At 35.1% G+C, this 13,817-nt stretch overlaps 1 protein-coding gene across 1 annotated transcript in view; it reads left to right on the forward strand.

Annotated features, from left to right (window-relative positions):
- Positions 1 to 3,119: 3,119 nt before the first annotated feature.
- Positions 3,120 to 13,817, forward strand: part of LOC134721609 (large ribosomal subunit protein mL39-like) — a 38,723-nt gene continuing 28,025 nt past the window's right edge. Inside the window, exon 1 of the mRNA XM_063584718.1 lies at positions 3,120 to 3,233. The gene's annotated coding sequence lies outside the window, so the exon portion shown is untranslated. The remainder of the gene's footprint in view (positions 3,234 to 13,817) is intronic.

The following is a 13,817-nucleotide window of genomic DNA, read 5'->3' on the forward strand; positions in this document are numbered from 1 at the left end:
TTGATTTTCTGATTGCTGACCTCCATTGGTACCTTTATACCGGCTGCTGTTATGCGATCAATCACAATTTCCTCTTTAGTGTTCAATATCACATCTTCATCAGCACCTGTATTCTGACCATTTTCATCATGTGAAGAAAGACCTTGGTCCTTTTGCACAGACTCAGCAACAAAATCTTGCTCTTGATTAACACTAGCAAATTTCACCATTTCCTCCTTCTTCTCTCTAAGCAACAAACATTGCAGTATCCTTTCTATTGGATCATCACTTGTCTGGTTTATCTTTACTTCTTCTGTCTTACTTTTACTATTGTGGGCTGACACTTGGCCGTCAGTTTCAGCCCTCTTTTGTTTAAATCGTCCTCTTTGTCTTGATTTTGTCCTTGATTCTGTCTCGGTTTTGGACAGTTTCTCGCAAAATGTCCTTCTTCTTGGCAATTATAGCATCTGTTGTTATTCTGTTTCTGTGTCCCGAAACGGTCTTTATTTTGCCATTTTGATCTTGGATCAAAGTTTCTCTGATTTTGTTTGTGATAATTAAAATTTTGTGGTGCTTGTAGGGTGTTCAACTTGGCATCCATAATACTTTCAATGGACTTGGTAACCTCAGTAGTTATGCTATCTTTAATGTCCCTTCCAAACTGATTTAGCCTCTCTTCAGTCACAAAACGTTTCCCGCCAATTCGTCGTACATCTAATTCTTCAGTTTTACTGTAACTTACATCTCTGTCCTCTATTTCTACTTCTATTTGTCTTATTTGATTTTTCCCTTTTATACCATTTTTACATGTTGTATGCCATGCGACAAGGTTGATAGTCTCCTCCATTGTTTTGGGTCTTTTCGTCAGAACATCATATGCTATGCTTTGATCTGGTAACCCATTTAACATATGTTCTATGGCAATGCTGTTGAACAATTGTTGGTTCATTCCTGGATATGCCTTTTTCACCATTGTCTGTATACGTGCTGCATACTCATTGGTTGATTCTTTGTAACCTTTTCTGACTGTCTGCAATTCCTTTCTGTATGTTTCTGGCAAATTATTGTCACCAAAACGACTTTCCATTTCTTTGGACAGGAGTCTAAATGAACTTCTGGTCTCATAAGGCAGCTCTGCGGCAAAATTTGCAGCCTCATCTTTCAGGATTAGTAATATTTCTTCAGCCTGGCGTCTTGGATCCCAGTTGTTTCTGTCTGCAATGATTTCAAATTGCATAAGAAATGTGCTCCAACCTTCTTTGCCGTTGTAAAAGGGCAATCTTGATCGATACCCATCCTGTGTGCTCGACATTGACTCTGTTCTGCCTCTTGTTTCTCTACTTGACATTCCTTGATCTGTTTGACTGTTTTGCCATAGGAAATCTCTTTCTCTTTCTACTTCTATTATCTTCTCCCTCAGTCTTGCCATTTCTATCTGATTAGTATCCATGGTGTTACTAGGTGGGTAGATATGTGTGTTGCTGCGTGAAACCATTCTTGGTGGATTAACAGTCTGGTCATAAGTCATGTCAATAGTTGCTTTATTTTTAGTGTTCAGTACTCTTTGAGGTATGCTCATTGCACTTGGAGCGCAGTGGTATGGATAACTTGTGCTAAGTGCACTAATTGATTGTGGAAAAGTGTTCTGTACACTTTGATTAGACAAATTTGTGCTCAGTGCACTATTTGATTGTGGAAAAGTGTTCTGTACACTTTGATTAGACAAATTTGTGCTCAGTGCACTATTTGATTGTGGAAAAGTGTTCTGTACACTTTGATTAGACAAACTTGTGCTCAGTGCACTATAATCTGACAGGTAAGTGCTCGGTGCACTTTGAACAGGGGCAATTGTGCTCAGTGCACTATCTGATTGCGAAAAAGTGTTCTGTACACTTTGATTGGACAAATTCGTGCTCAGTGCACTATAATTTGACAGGTAAGTGCTCGGTGCACTTTGAATAGGGACATATGTGCTCTGTGCACCATATGGAAAACTATAAGTACTTTGAATAGGTGGACTAGTAGTATATGTATGTGAACTTTGACTATTTATTGAAACACTGCCTAATGAATTACCCATATTTAATGAAGATGGACCAGCTTGGACTGTGGATGTATGTAAACTTGGCGTCATACGAGAATTTCCCTCACTACTTGAAAATATTGGCAATGGTAGTCCTCTATTCCGTAAATTCATACTGACTTTGGGCAAAAGCAAGGTTTATATCTTATAATATACTGTGTGTAATGCTTTAATAAATCTGTGCTTGTTTATATTGCCCAAGTTTGTTTGTTTGTTTTGTTTGTTTGTTTGTTTTGTTTGTTTGTTGTTTATTTTTGTTAATTTTTTTTTACTGCTGAGTATCAGTTACTCTTAATTTTGAAAATGTTTATTACACTTTAAGATATCAGAAATCTTTGTAGTGTTTACCTTTAAGGGTTTTTTTTCACTCGAAAAAACGATACACCTTTGAGTGTCAGTCACTCTTTAGTGCTCACTTATTTATACTTAAATAATACACCTTTGAGTGTCAGTCACTCTTTAGTGCTCACTTATTTATACTTAAATAATACACCTTTGAGTGTCAGTCACTCTTTAGTGTTCACTAAATAATACTTAAATATTACACCTTTGAGTGTCAGTCACTCTTTAGTGTTCACTAAAATATATATATATTTTTTTTTAAATAACACTTTTAGTCTCAAATTAACTTTTTGTTTTTCTAAATTTATACTTTTAAAAATTATCTTTATTTATTTTTCTCCCCCTATTTTTAAAACTCTTTGTGTATCAAGTTACACTTTGAGTATCAATAATTTTTAAATCAAAAGAATTTCAGTGGCAATTTAATAAAAATTAAATTCGTTCACCGCTGTCACCAATTTGTAGCGCCGACCGTTTATTAACTTTACCAATTTCAAAGCAATGAATGAAAAACTGGTGTAAAATAGATTCCGTTTATTATAACAGAAATAAATGTATTGCAATTTTCAATAAATAGTATTTAAATATTATCAACGTATGTAATTACCTATAAAATACCTAATCTGAAAAGTTATATCTGAAGTTCGTAAATCAGCTGATCGTTAGCAATCCAAATTTGAAACTGACTATAGTTGACATAGTTTACAAAGCGAATACACAAAAATAGATATTCCCTACTTCCGGTTAATGGTTACAATGTAAATATGAACGCTGTGTAGCAAAAGGCTACAATTATGAAAGATTATCGTTATAAATGAATGTGTAAAAGGTAATTCCATACAACTTTAACGTATATAAATGATTTGTTATGCAGTTCCTAAGAAAATTACTCCGCATAACATCTGAGTCGCGAATGACAACCTAAAATGTGCTACGAACTCCCGATAAAATCATTACCAAAATATTGCGGGAATTATGAAAGATAAAATGATCTGCACAAACTATGTGCATTAAACAACGTAATAACTTCTATTACGAAAGTAATTTAAGGTAAAATGCTTTGGCACAACATATGAGAATACGTCAAATCATTTATCTCGTTTATTCGATTTGTAATAAAACGTTTTAACGTTTTTGTTGATTTTAACCAATGTAGGACTATCTGGCTGTCGTACCATAGAGTTATGCTAGTACATTCTAATGTGGATTTAATGTGATTTTCTAAACGTGCCCCTATAATGGCGGCCATTAATTCAAGTTGCGGTAACGTAAGTTCTTTGAGCGGGCTACTCTTGTCTTTGCCATCACGAGTGTGCTATCACTTTCGTTACAAAAATATGCTACCGCACCATACGCTTTGTACTGGCATCAACAAATACATGTAAATTATTTTCTGTTGAGTTACAACTAGTTTTAAAAAATAAGTATCTATTAAATACCTTATGTGTGACTTGTTCAACATCTTTGGCAAAATCCATCCATGAAATACGTATGTCGTCATCAACGTTTTGGTCCCAGTCAAATCCTCTTTCCATATGTCTTGTAAAAGTATTTTGTATCTAATTGTTACTCGACTTAACAGTCCGAGAGGGTCATAAACTCGTAACGAATGTTTCAAAATTGCACGCTTGGTTACTGCCATGACTGCTTTTGAAGAATTAAGAATTTCTCGCTTTCGGTAAAAAAGTTCATCGGTTACGCTGTTCCATCGCATTCCTAAAATCTTTGTTTCTTCATCTGTATCGAGTACGTTTTCTGTTGCTGCTAATGTACGAACCTTTTCGTTGTTTGAAGTCCAAGATCTCAGATTTTTGTTCATTAATGTACGAGCTTCTTTGAAATAAACAATGGCCTCAATTTCTGTATTTAAGCTAGACAATATGTTGTCAACATACAGGTCCCTTTCTTATAATTTCGTTGTTGTCTTGTTGGTTTGCTGTAAATGTTTTTATTAAGAATGAAAGGTGAGGAAGTTGCTCCAAATATTACAGTTTTAAATCTGTATTCAATCAAATTGCTATCAGGATCTGATGGATTGCTAAGCCCAACATGTAGAAAGGCTTTTTCAATGTCCGTTGTTATGGCATAACGGTTGAGTCAAAATCGAATTAAAATCTTTGTTAAATCATTCGTATCGGCGGGGTGTTCATGAGACAGTCATTTAAACTGGGATGGTTTGGTGAAATCCGACAACTACAATCGTACACTATTCTAATTTTTACTGGATGATGTGTAAATGTAATGAATTTTGTTCGGAATCGAATCAGTTTCATATACTCTTTCAATGAATCCGCGGTTTTCTTGAGCCGTTATGATATCGCTATACTTCTTTAACATACTTGGTTCTTTGCGCAGTCTTCTTATTACGCTTTCTGTTCTTTTCTTTGTTACAGCATAGTTTAATGGTAACTCATCGTGGTCGGTTTTCCAGGGTAACTTTGCGTAATATTTGTGATCTCGAAACTCAATTGAGGATTCTTATAATTTCGTATGTTATTATTCTCTTTTTCGTGTACTTCCGGAGATTCAATTCCTATAGCCTCGAGCTTCCAAAATGCTTCTTAGTCGTGTTCCTCAGTTTTACGTGAAATAAGCACATTGAAAATACTAGACGTAGTTGAGTGCTGTGATTTTTCTGAGTGTAACGGTCCAGAAAGTAAGTACTGTATTCTAGTTTCGATTTGACTGCGATAGATCCGTTTCCGCGTCCAACTTTATCTTCAATTATTTCCCAATAAAAATAGGCTCCAATCAATAACGAAATTTCAAAGGTATCTTGTTACGTAACAGGATGTACGAGCTTTAGTCCTTTCAAATAGTTATTGTTCCTGTCAATGTAACGAATGTGGTTTTGTAACGGTGTAGCTATCATGGGAACGATTAAAACCTGTATTGGGATTTTATGTCCAGTTTCTGTTTCAACATAAACTGTGGCTTTATCAAGTCGCCTAGCATTTGCGTTGGTTTCTCCGAATGATGAGAGTTGAATATTGTCGGCTCCTTCTCTCTGTAGATTCAATTTACGCGCAAGACTCTCCGTTACAAAATATCTTTGAGCGCCTTCATCAAACAACATATTCGTATCACTGCACTGATGATATGACCAAAAGGGGGCCACGGCAGTTTTCATCAATACGTTTGAGTGAAATTGTGCTGACGAGTGTAAAATCGTGGAATCTTCTTGTAACTAGGTGTCCTTCACAAGATTTACTATAGTTGATGTAGATGGCATTGTTTCGTTCTTATTATAACTGTTTAAAGAATTGTTCGTGTCAGAATTACTTGTGTTTAACATTGCTACATAAGCTAGTAGGATGGCTTTTACTGCAGTTACGACACGAGGCTTTTGATTTGCATTCCTTTATGTGATGTTAACCGAGGCAGTTGAAACATAAATGGTTTTGTTTAACGAAAGCGAGGCGTTTATCTAAATCGCGTATTTTCGGGCAATTGGTAGGCGAATGAATGTCTTTGCAGAAAATGCACGGCTTAGCTGTTAAATGGTAATTTGCATTTCAAGTACTTACGTTGTGTTTTCTTTGTGATTTAGCACCGGTAAAAAAAGGTTGAAGTCGAAATATCACTTTCCGTCTGTGAAACTTGTCTGGCTTCCATAATTTGTATTTCCTTCAGTATAATTGTTCTAAGATCTCTTAATAGCCAATGTGTCGTACCATGCTTTCTGATTTCTGCAGGCACTTTGTTTATTATAAACGGGACTCATAAATTATCGTATGAGTCCAGTGTCTGTCCAAGCGATTCAAGTCCTCTAACTAAACTCTCCATTTTGTCATAAAACATTCTCAGGCGTATGCGGTCATTCCAGGGTGGCGTAATATCATGCAGTGCTTGTAGGTGTGCTTGTGTTATTTTATGAATCTATCCAAATCTCTCTATCAGAACATTTATGGCTTCGGCATAGGTAGCGTTACTTAGAGAAAATCCGTCTAAGCGGCTTAGTTTTGAAATTGGGTCTTAAATAATTAAACTTTTGAACATCTGTCAATGTTGTTGTTGTAATGAACTGCTGATTCGTACGAATCCCAAAAGCTCGGCCATTCTAACATATTGCCATTAAATGTAGGTAAAGTTAATTTTGGCAAACGGTGATGCTAGATATAGCGGACGGGACAGCATAGCTTGACGTGGGAATTGATGTGGCAATTTGGCTGGTCTCTGTTAAAATTCGAGAGGCATCATTTGACAAGTTGGCTTTAGATGAATTTGGCTATTTATTTTAGGTATTTTTTAAATATAAAATATAGCTCTTCAACGGTTTCGGTACTTATACATCTTTGGATTTCAAATGTTTGGCTTTGAGCGTTCCTGATGAAGGTAAATCCAGAAAAGCGCTTCGGACGCAAGAAATTAATAACGTGTTGTTTTCAATATTTTACATCACTGGGTCGATACCTCTGCTGGTGGACTATCAGTCCCCGAGGGTATCATCAGCTCAGTAGTCAGTATTTCGATACTGACATGATTTAACAAACTTTACTTAAAAGATTGTCCGTTTATAAATTTAGAAATTAATAAGAAATTAAGGTTTCAACTCTCTCAGGCAAAGTTGGCTTTAGATGAATTTGGCCATTTATTTTAGGTATTTTTTAAATATAGCTCTTCAACGGTTTCGGTACTTATACATCTTTGGGTTTCAAATGTTTGGCTTTGAGCGTTCCTGATGAAGGTAAATCCAGAAAAGCGCTTCGGACGCAAGAAATTAATAACGTGTTGTTTTCAATATTTTGACTGTGGCAATGACGGTGCGACATAACTTTTCTGTGCAATTTCGGGTGAACTAGAAGGGATAAACGGTCTGTCTACATTTAAAACCTTAAAGACGAATGTGATGGTTGATTGGAAATAGGTTGTGATGTTTTATCTATGAATATCTTAAAATGTCTCTGTTTAGTAACAAAATTTGTAGTATACTCATCTGTGTCTACGATTTCCGTCTCTATATCCTCTGCGTTCCGATGCGTTCTCAATTTGTTCATTCAGTGTGTCGAGTAACTTCTTCTTCTGTATTTTAGATTTTCGTATGTGGCAAACAGCTCCTCTCTGTCGAATTCGTAACTTTCTTTTGCAAGTTGTCGTAAAAGTCTGGTAACGGCACTACGATTACCCGTTCTTCTTGATTCCAGCTTTGGTAGTTCCATTAGTCACGGAACCATAAATTTGGGGACGATATCTTATAATATAACTCTGATAAAATACACAACAGCTTTGAAGATTGACGTTTACTAATTATTTACCATAGATAAGTTGACGTCGCCGTTGTGACGTTGACCTTAGATACAATGTGACTTCCGAAGCGTTGCCGGTCCCGCGGTCTTCTCCACAGGTGTGTACATCCCCTATGTTTCCTAGGTTGCAAATGGTAGGGGTCTTGTTCAAGACGGAGCTGATAACATTGATTTAAATACAGAAACAATAGATGGAAAAACACCTTTTATCCAATGGCACGGGCAGTTTTCCAAGTCAATAATTCCAAAGAATCCTCTATTGAACCGGTTAAGATAAAACGAGTTAATTATATAATACAGGCATTTTTTAAATTTAGGCATTTTATAAAATGACTGAATTTTTAAGCAATTTGTAAAATGCCTAACCTTGACAGGCATTATAAATATAACCTAAAAAATACCTAGTAATTTGGTAAAATGACTGAAATTTTGAACCATAATTCAACAAATTGCCTGTTCAGTTTCAGGCAATTTGTAGAAGAAGGTTATCATTACCAAAGGTGGACAAAATCACGAAAATAACTTGTGTCGTTAGAATTAATGTATTTTCCAAAAACCAACTGGGAAGGTTTGAATGTCATATGATGTGTACATTTCCTGTGATTATAAAGAAGATGTGGTATGATTGCCAATGAGACAACTGTCCACAAGAGACCAACATGACACAGACATTAACAACTATAGGTCAACGTACCGTCTTCAACAATGAGCAAAGCCCATATCGCATAGTCAGCTATAAAAGGCTACGATATGAGAATGTAAAATAATTCAAACGAGAAAACTAACGACCTTTTTTTAAAATAACGAAAAACAAATATGTAACACATAAACAAACGACAACCTCTGAATATGAAACTACATAAAGTACATACTTACTCCCTATTTCAGATACCAGTAGTGGATTTGTGATTATTTTGTCAAAATGGCAGAAGGACAAATTGTTCTGTCAATGGAACAAAATTTACGATAGAAATTTTAGAAATTCTGGATTCAAAACAGTAAATTAAAATGAAACGTAAGAAGCAGATAATTTTGTTTTGTATTAAATGATTCCAAAAAATCAATTCGTGTTGGTCCCAGGTGACTATTAAAATGTAGATAGCATTGAAAAAACTCTAAATTATCTCCTTTTGATGCAAAAATGCCTTTTTTGGCATTAAAATCAAAATATTTTTTTTTAACTCATCGGTGACCTATATGATTTATTGTTGTTTTCAAATAAGCTGTACATACACATGACATAAACTAAATAATTTTAAAATTTTAGCAATTTTAGCAATTTCTGTAATTTTTAACAAATGCCTGTACCAAGTCAGGAATATGACAGTTGTTATCCATTCGTTTGATGTGTTTGGACTTTTGATTTTGCCTTTCCTCGGAGTTCAGTATTTTTGTGTTTTTACTTTTTACTTTTTAGTTCTTTTCTCATTTCAATATTACCGCTGTTTCTCCTATTAGTTTAACAGAGAGAAAAAAGGACATTAACAAAAATGTATGCTTCTGTCGAAGTCAGATTGTGAGCGTTAATGAACGGTGACCTCATTTTTTATTTCATTTTTCTATTAAGCATAAAATAAAGGTCATTTATAGAAAAAAAATAGAGAAATCCTATATTAAATAAAATAAAATATTCAGACCCGCGATCTCCCTTCAGCTCTACTGTTGCATTGTTGCCCTATATAAATGTTACAAATAGTACTATTGTCATTGGCCTAATAATATCAAACTATTAAATTTACTTCAAGCTTCTAGTAAGTCACTCACAATCAAATTATATGTACTTATTCAAAAGCTGCACGGAATATTCGATCTTATATAGTCTCATAAGTCATAACTTAATTTTCATGTCATTGTATCATAATATTGTTCTCTGCTGTTTATTCATGTTTTATATTATGTAATATATGTTGTTATTTTTGGCATAGCATGTGTATGCTTTTTCAATAAAAATTCATTCAATCATTCAAATAGGATCAACTACTCAATATGGCTACCTGTATATCTGCTAAATATGCTATCTTTATCACTAGATGTAGAATTTGCATTTCAATGAGGTGATTTTTCGAAACGTCAGAAGCCTGTAAAGTTTAAGGGAGTATGGAGCGACATTGCAACTGAAAAGTCTGTCATAAAAGATTCTTACGGTTGTGATGGAATCAGCGACATAACACAACAAAGGCCAGCTCTGATGAGATGGAAATTGACTTGACATGTGCTTGCAGACTTTACGTTAGAAATGAAAACTCGGTATGGTTGCATCTATGACAAAAGCGTTGGGCATGATGAGGTTAAGCCAACAGCTTTGATTTGAGATGAAGAACAAGTTCAGAAATTTTTTGAACATGTTCTAGAAAAAGTGACTGACCCGTTTGCCACAGAACTCCCTCCCCCATCACTAATAAACATTTCTACTGAAATGCATGCTTCAAAAGAAATACAGGTCTCTTTGACGTCAGCCAATGATGATGGTAACACAATGGCAAAATCATTTATTGACGCGACATTTTGTGAAGACAAGAATTGTAGTTTCCTTGGTTCTATTCCTCGGTCAAAGTTAAAAACATTTGAGGAGCTTTGATGTTAGCAAATAGTCGAGATGGCGTCACTGTTGAAAAGTGTTGTCATTTCCGATTGGTCCGATCCCTACAATCCTTTTTCATGATGATGAATCCATGAGAAAATCATGTAAAGCCGATCTTTGCCATCAACTCGAAAACGAGACATCATATTGTCACTCTCTCCTCGACTTCGATAAGTAGCTTACCGTTTTGATAAGGGATGGTATTGCTCTTATCAAGTGTATCAATGCTAAAAAATGTGTTGATGTCTCTTACAGATATGAAGTCACACTTTCTATCAAAGCCGAGGAACGTGATCGTAGATAACACTTTACAACAAAGGTTTTCCAATTAATCACAAAATACCAAAATGACACAAACATTAACAACTATAGGTCACCGTACGGCCTTCAACAATGAGCAAAGCCCATACCGCATAGTTAGCTATAAAAGGCCCCGATAAGACAATGTAAAACAATTCAAACGAGAAAACTAACGGCCTTATTTATTTAAAAAAAAAAATGAACGAAAAACAGATATGTAACACATAAACAAACGACAACCACTGAATTACAGGCTCCTGACTTGGGACAGGCACATACATAAATAATGTGGCGGGGTTAAACATGTTAGCGGGATCCTAACCCTCCCCCTAACCTGGGACAGTGGTATAGCAGTACAACATAAGAACGAACTATAAAAATCAGTTGAAAAAGGCTTAACTCATCAGATAGACAAAAAAATACAAGTGGACGTGGCCGGGTACTTATACATCCCGACACAAAAAGACACAATGAACAGATCTGAGAGTACTCAAAGTTATCTGACAGCTAGTTTAAAGCCACTAACAACTAATAAAGAATCATGCCTCCAAGACTAAACGGTCTTCAAGCTGTCAAGCATTTCATTTATATCACAAATTGTATATACCATGTGTCTTACTGATTAACATATTTAAACAAACTCATCTTTCGGATTCGTTTTTTTAAATATGTAAACTCCTAAAAACCATGGTATATATAGTAATTAGATCTCCGTTGAAATATAGATGGATTGATAAGGATGGTTTGAAGGCGGTGTTTTTCGAGGGACAAATGATCACAAATGTCTTCAGACTTCCTACAAGACCTTGTTTGTACTTGTAAAGGAAAATCTGTATGCTCAAAAGGATGTGTTTGTATTGAACAGAACCCTTCATGTACAGACCTATGTCCATGCCAGGCAAGTGAAATGTGTAAAAATATTAATACACGTCTTGTGATCCTTACTGGAAATGAAGATGATGGAGTTAACGCTCAAATGGGAAGCTTGTTGCACTGGTACACAATGTTTCATGTTAGGGCAGGCTTGGCGTCCCTCCAGAATAATTAATCCCCGCCAAATTCTGTATGTGTCTGTTTCAAGTCCTGAGCCTGTTATGCAGTGGTTGTCGTTTCTTTCTATATGCTATATCTGTGTTATAAAAAAGAAGATGTGATATGATTGCCAATAAGACAACTATCCACAAAAGACCAAAATGACACAAACATTAACAATTATAGGTTGTTTTCTTACATTTTTTTGTACATTAATAAGGATGTTAAGATTATTGTTGAAGGCAGGACTGTGACACATGATTATTTACTAATTATACGTGTCAGTTAGTAACTGTTGGACAGAAGTCTCGTTGGCAATCATACATGTTATTTTTTTATATGGAATACCTTTGAAGTTTGTGGTACATGTACGTTTTCAAGGATAAAAAGGGGGTTACAGGTACCCAAACGATCATGTAATAGACAAGAACCAGAGAATAATACACAACAGTAGATAATAATATGGAAGCCGCCATAATTGTGGAAGAATAGAAGCAACAAGTATTCTATTAAACAGATATATCATGTTATTTAAAGGAGGGGTATTTGCGAAAAATACCGGTCGAGAGAATGTTAAATTTCGCGAGCCGCAAGGCATGGGAAATTCATTCTTTTGGGTAGCATACTTGGTGAATAATCTTTGCACGTTTTATAGGGTTGAGAACAACAGGATGAATACCGGAGCGAATCACAGACGAAGTGATTGCCCTTTAATAAGGTCCAAATCGCTTTGAATATACGATCCATTGTTTTCATCCAAGTGTCTAGTGAAATAAAGCGAATTGAAGAAGATTGCTTTTCGCGGATGAAAAGGAGAAACTCCATGAATCACGGTATTGTACACATATTGATACCATTTTCTGAGTGGATTCGTGATTTGTGGCAATGAGAGAAATGTCATCGGCATGAACGGGAAAACTACTATTAATGTCATATAAGAATGCTCCTTTGTTGCTAAATCGTTAATAAAGATCAGATATAACTTGGCAGACAACGCACTACCTTGGCGCACACCACGGTTCAGTTTAAACTATTTCAAAAGTTTTCCTTCAGACAGAATAGTACTTGATAAATCTGTGTTCATGTTATCTAATAGTAGCCATAATTTTCCGGTCGCATCAAATTCAAAAATGCATGAGCCTTATCCAATGGGGTCTCCTGTGCTCCAGAATGGTAGGGAGATTGCCCTACATGTGCCACCCAAAGATTTGCTAATGTTCTTAAAAAAGAATTAGTAAATAATGGTCAACTAAATCCTAATTTCTTCATTTTATGATCCATGATATTGTATTCAAATTTCAAGATTTAATACAGTTGTACTTAAATTATCAACCAAAATTCAAAATAATACCAATTTGTAAGGTTAGTTATGACATAACTTTAGAATAGTAAGAAGTCAAAACCATCAAAATCGAATGGAATCTGTATTTTCTGGACAATGACATTGTATGTTCTTTTATATATGGTGCAAAAGATTTGGTCAATCAGTGTTTGCAATACTAGATCATAGATGTTAATCATTTTTAGGGCTCTCGTATGAGTATGATAATGAAGCCTAAGCAAGCATCTCCTTTAAAATATCAAAATCTTACTGAAACACAATTGATTCAGTGATAGAATCTATATTCTCGTTGTTGATAGCTGCAAGGTTGCCAATAATTGATTACATCAATGTCATTGTAACTTTGGTGTATAGTTGTCTCATTGGCAATCATATCACATCTCCCTATATGTCTCTTATATCGAAATGCACTTCAGATTTCAATTGAAATGATTGATTGTTAGTTGCTTAATTTCCAGTAGCAAATATTTCATGCCTGTTTAGGATTGAAGAGAACATTATAACAACTCATAAAATATGTAGGTTCTGTAATCAAGGATGTCTGGGGTAAAGGACAGGAAAATTTCTGCTCCACTGAAAAAGACAGAAATTTTGCCTTGCAGTAGTCCATCTATGGATCTTAATTGAAATGACATAAAGGACCAGTAAAAACATGTATCTTTAAAAAAAACTAGAGGCTCTAAAGGGCCTGTGTCGCTCACCTTGGTCTATGTGAATATTAAACTAAGGACACAGATGGATTCATGACAAAATTGTGTTTTGGTGATAGTGATGTGTTTGTAGATCTTACTTTACTAAACATTCTTGCTGCTTATAATTATCTGTATCTGTAATGAACTACCTCCAGTTAGTTTCAGTGGAAAATTATAGTGAAAATTGACCATTTCAGTCATGTTGACTTATTTGTAAATC

The sequence above is a fragment of the Mytilus trossulus genome, chromosome 6 (assembly GCF_036588685.1).
Source record: "Mytilus trossulus isolate FHL-02 chromosome 6, PNRI_Mtr1.1.1.hap1, whole genome shotgun sequence".
NCBI lineage: Eukaryota > Metazoa > Mollusca > Bivalvia > Mytilida > Mytilidae > Mytilus > Mytilus trossulus.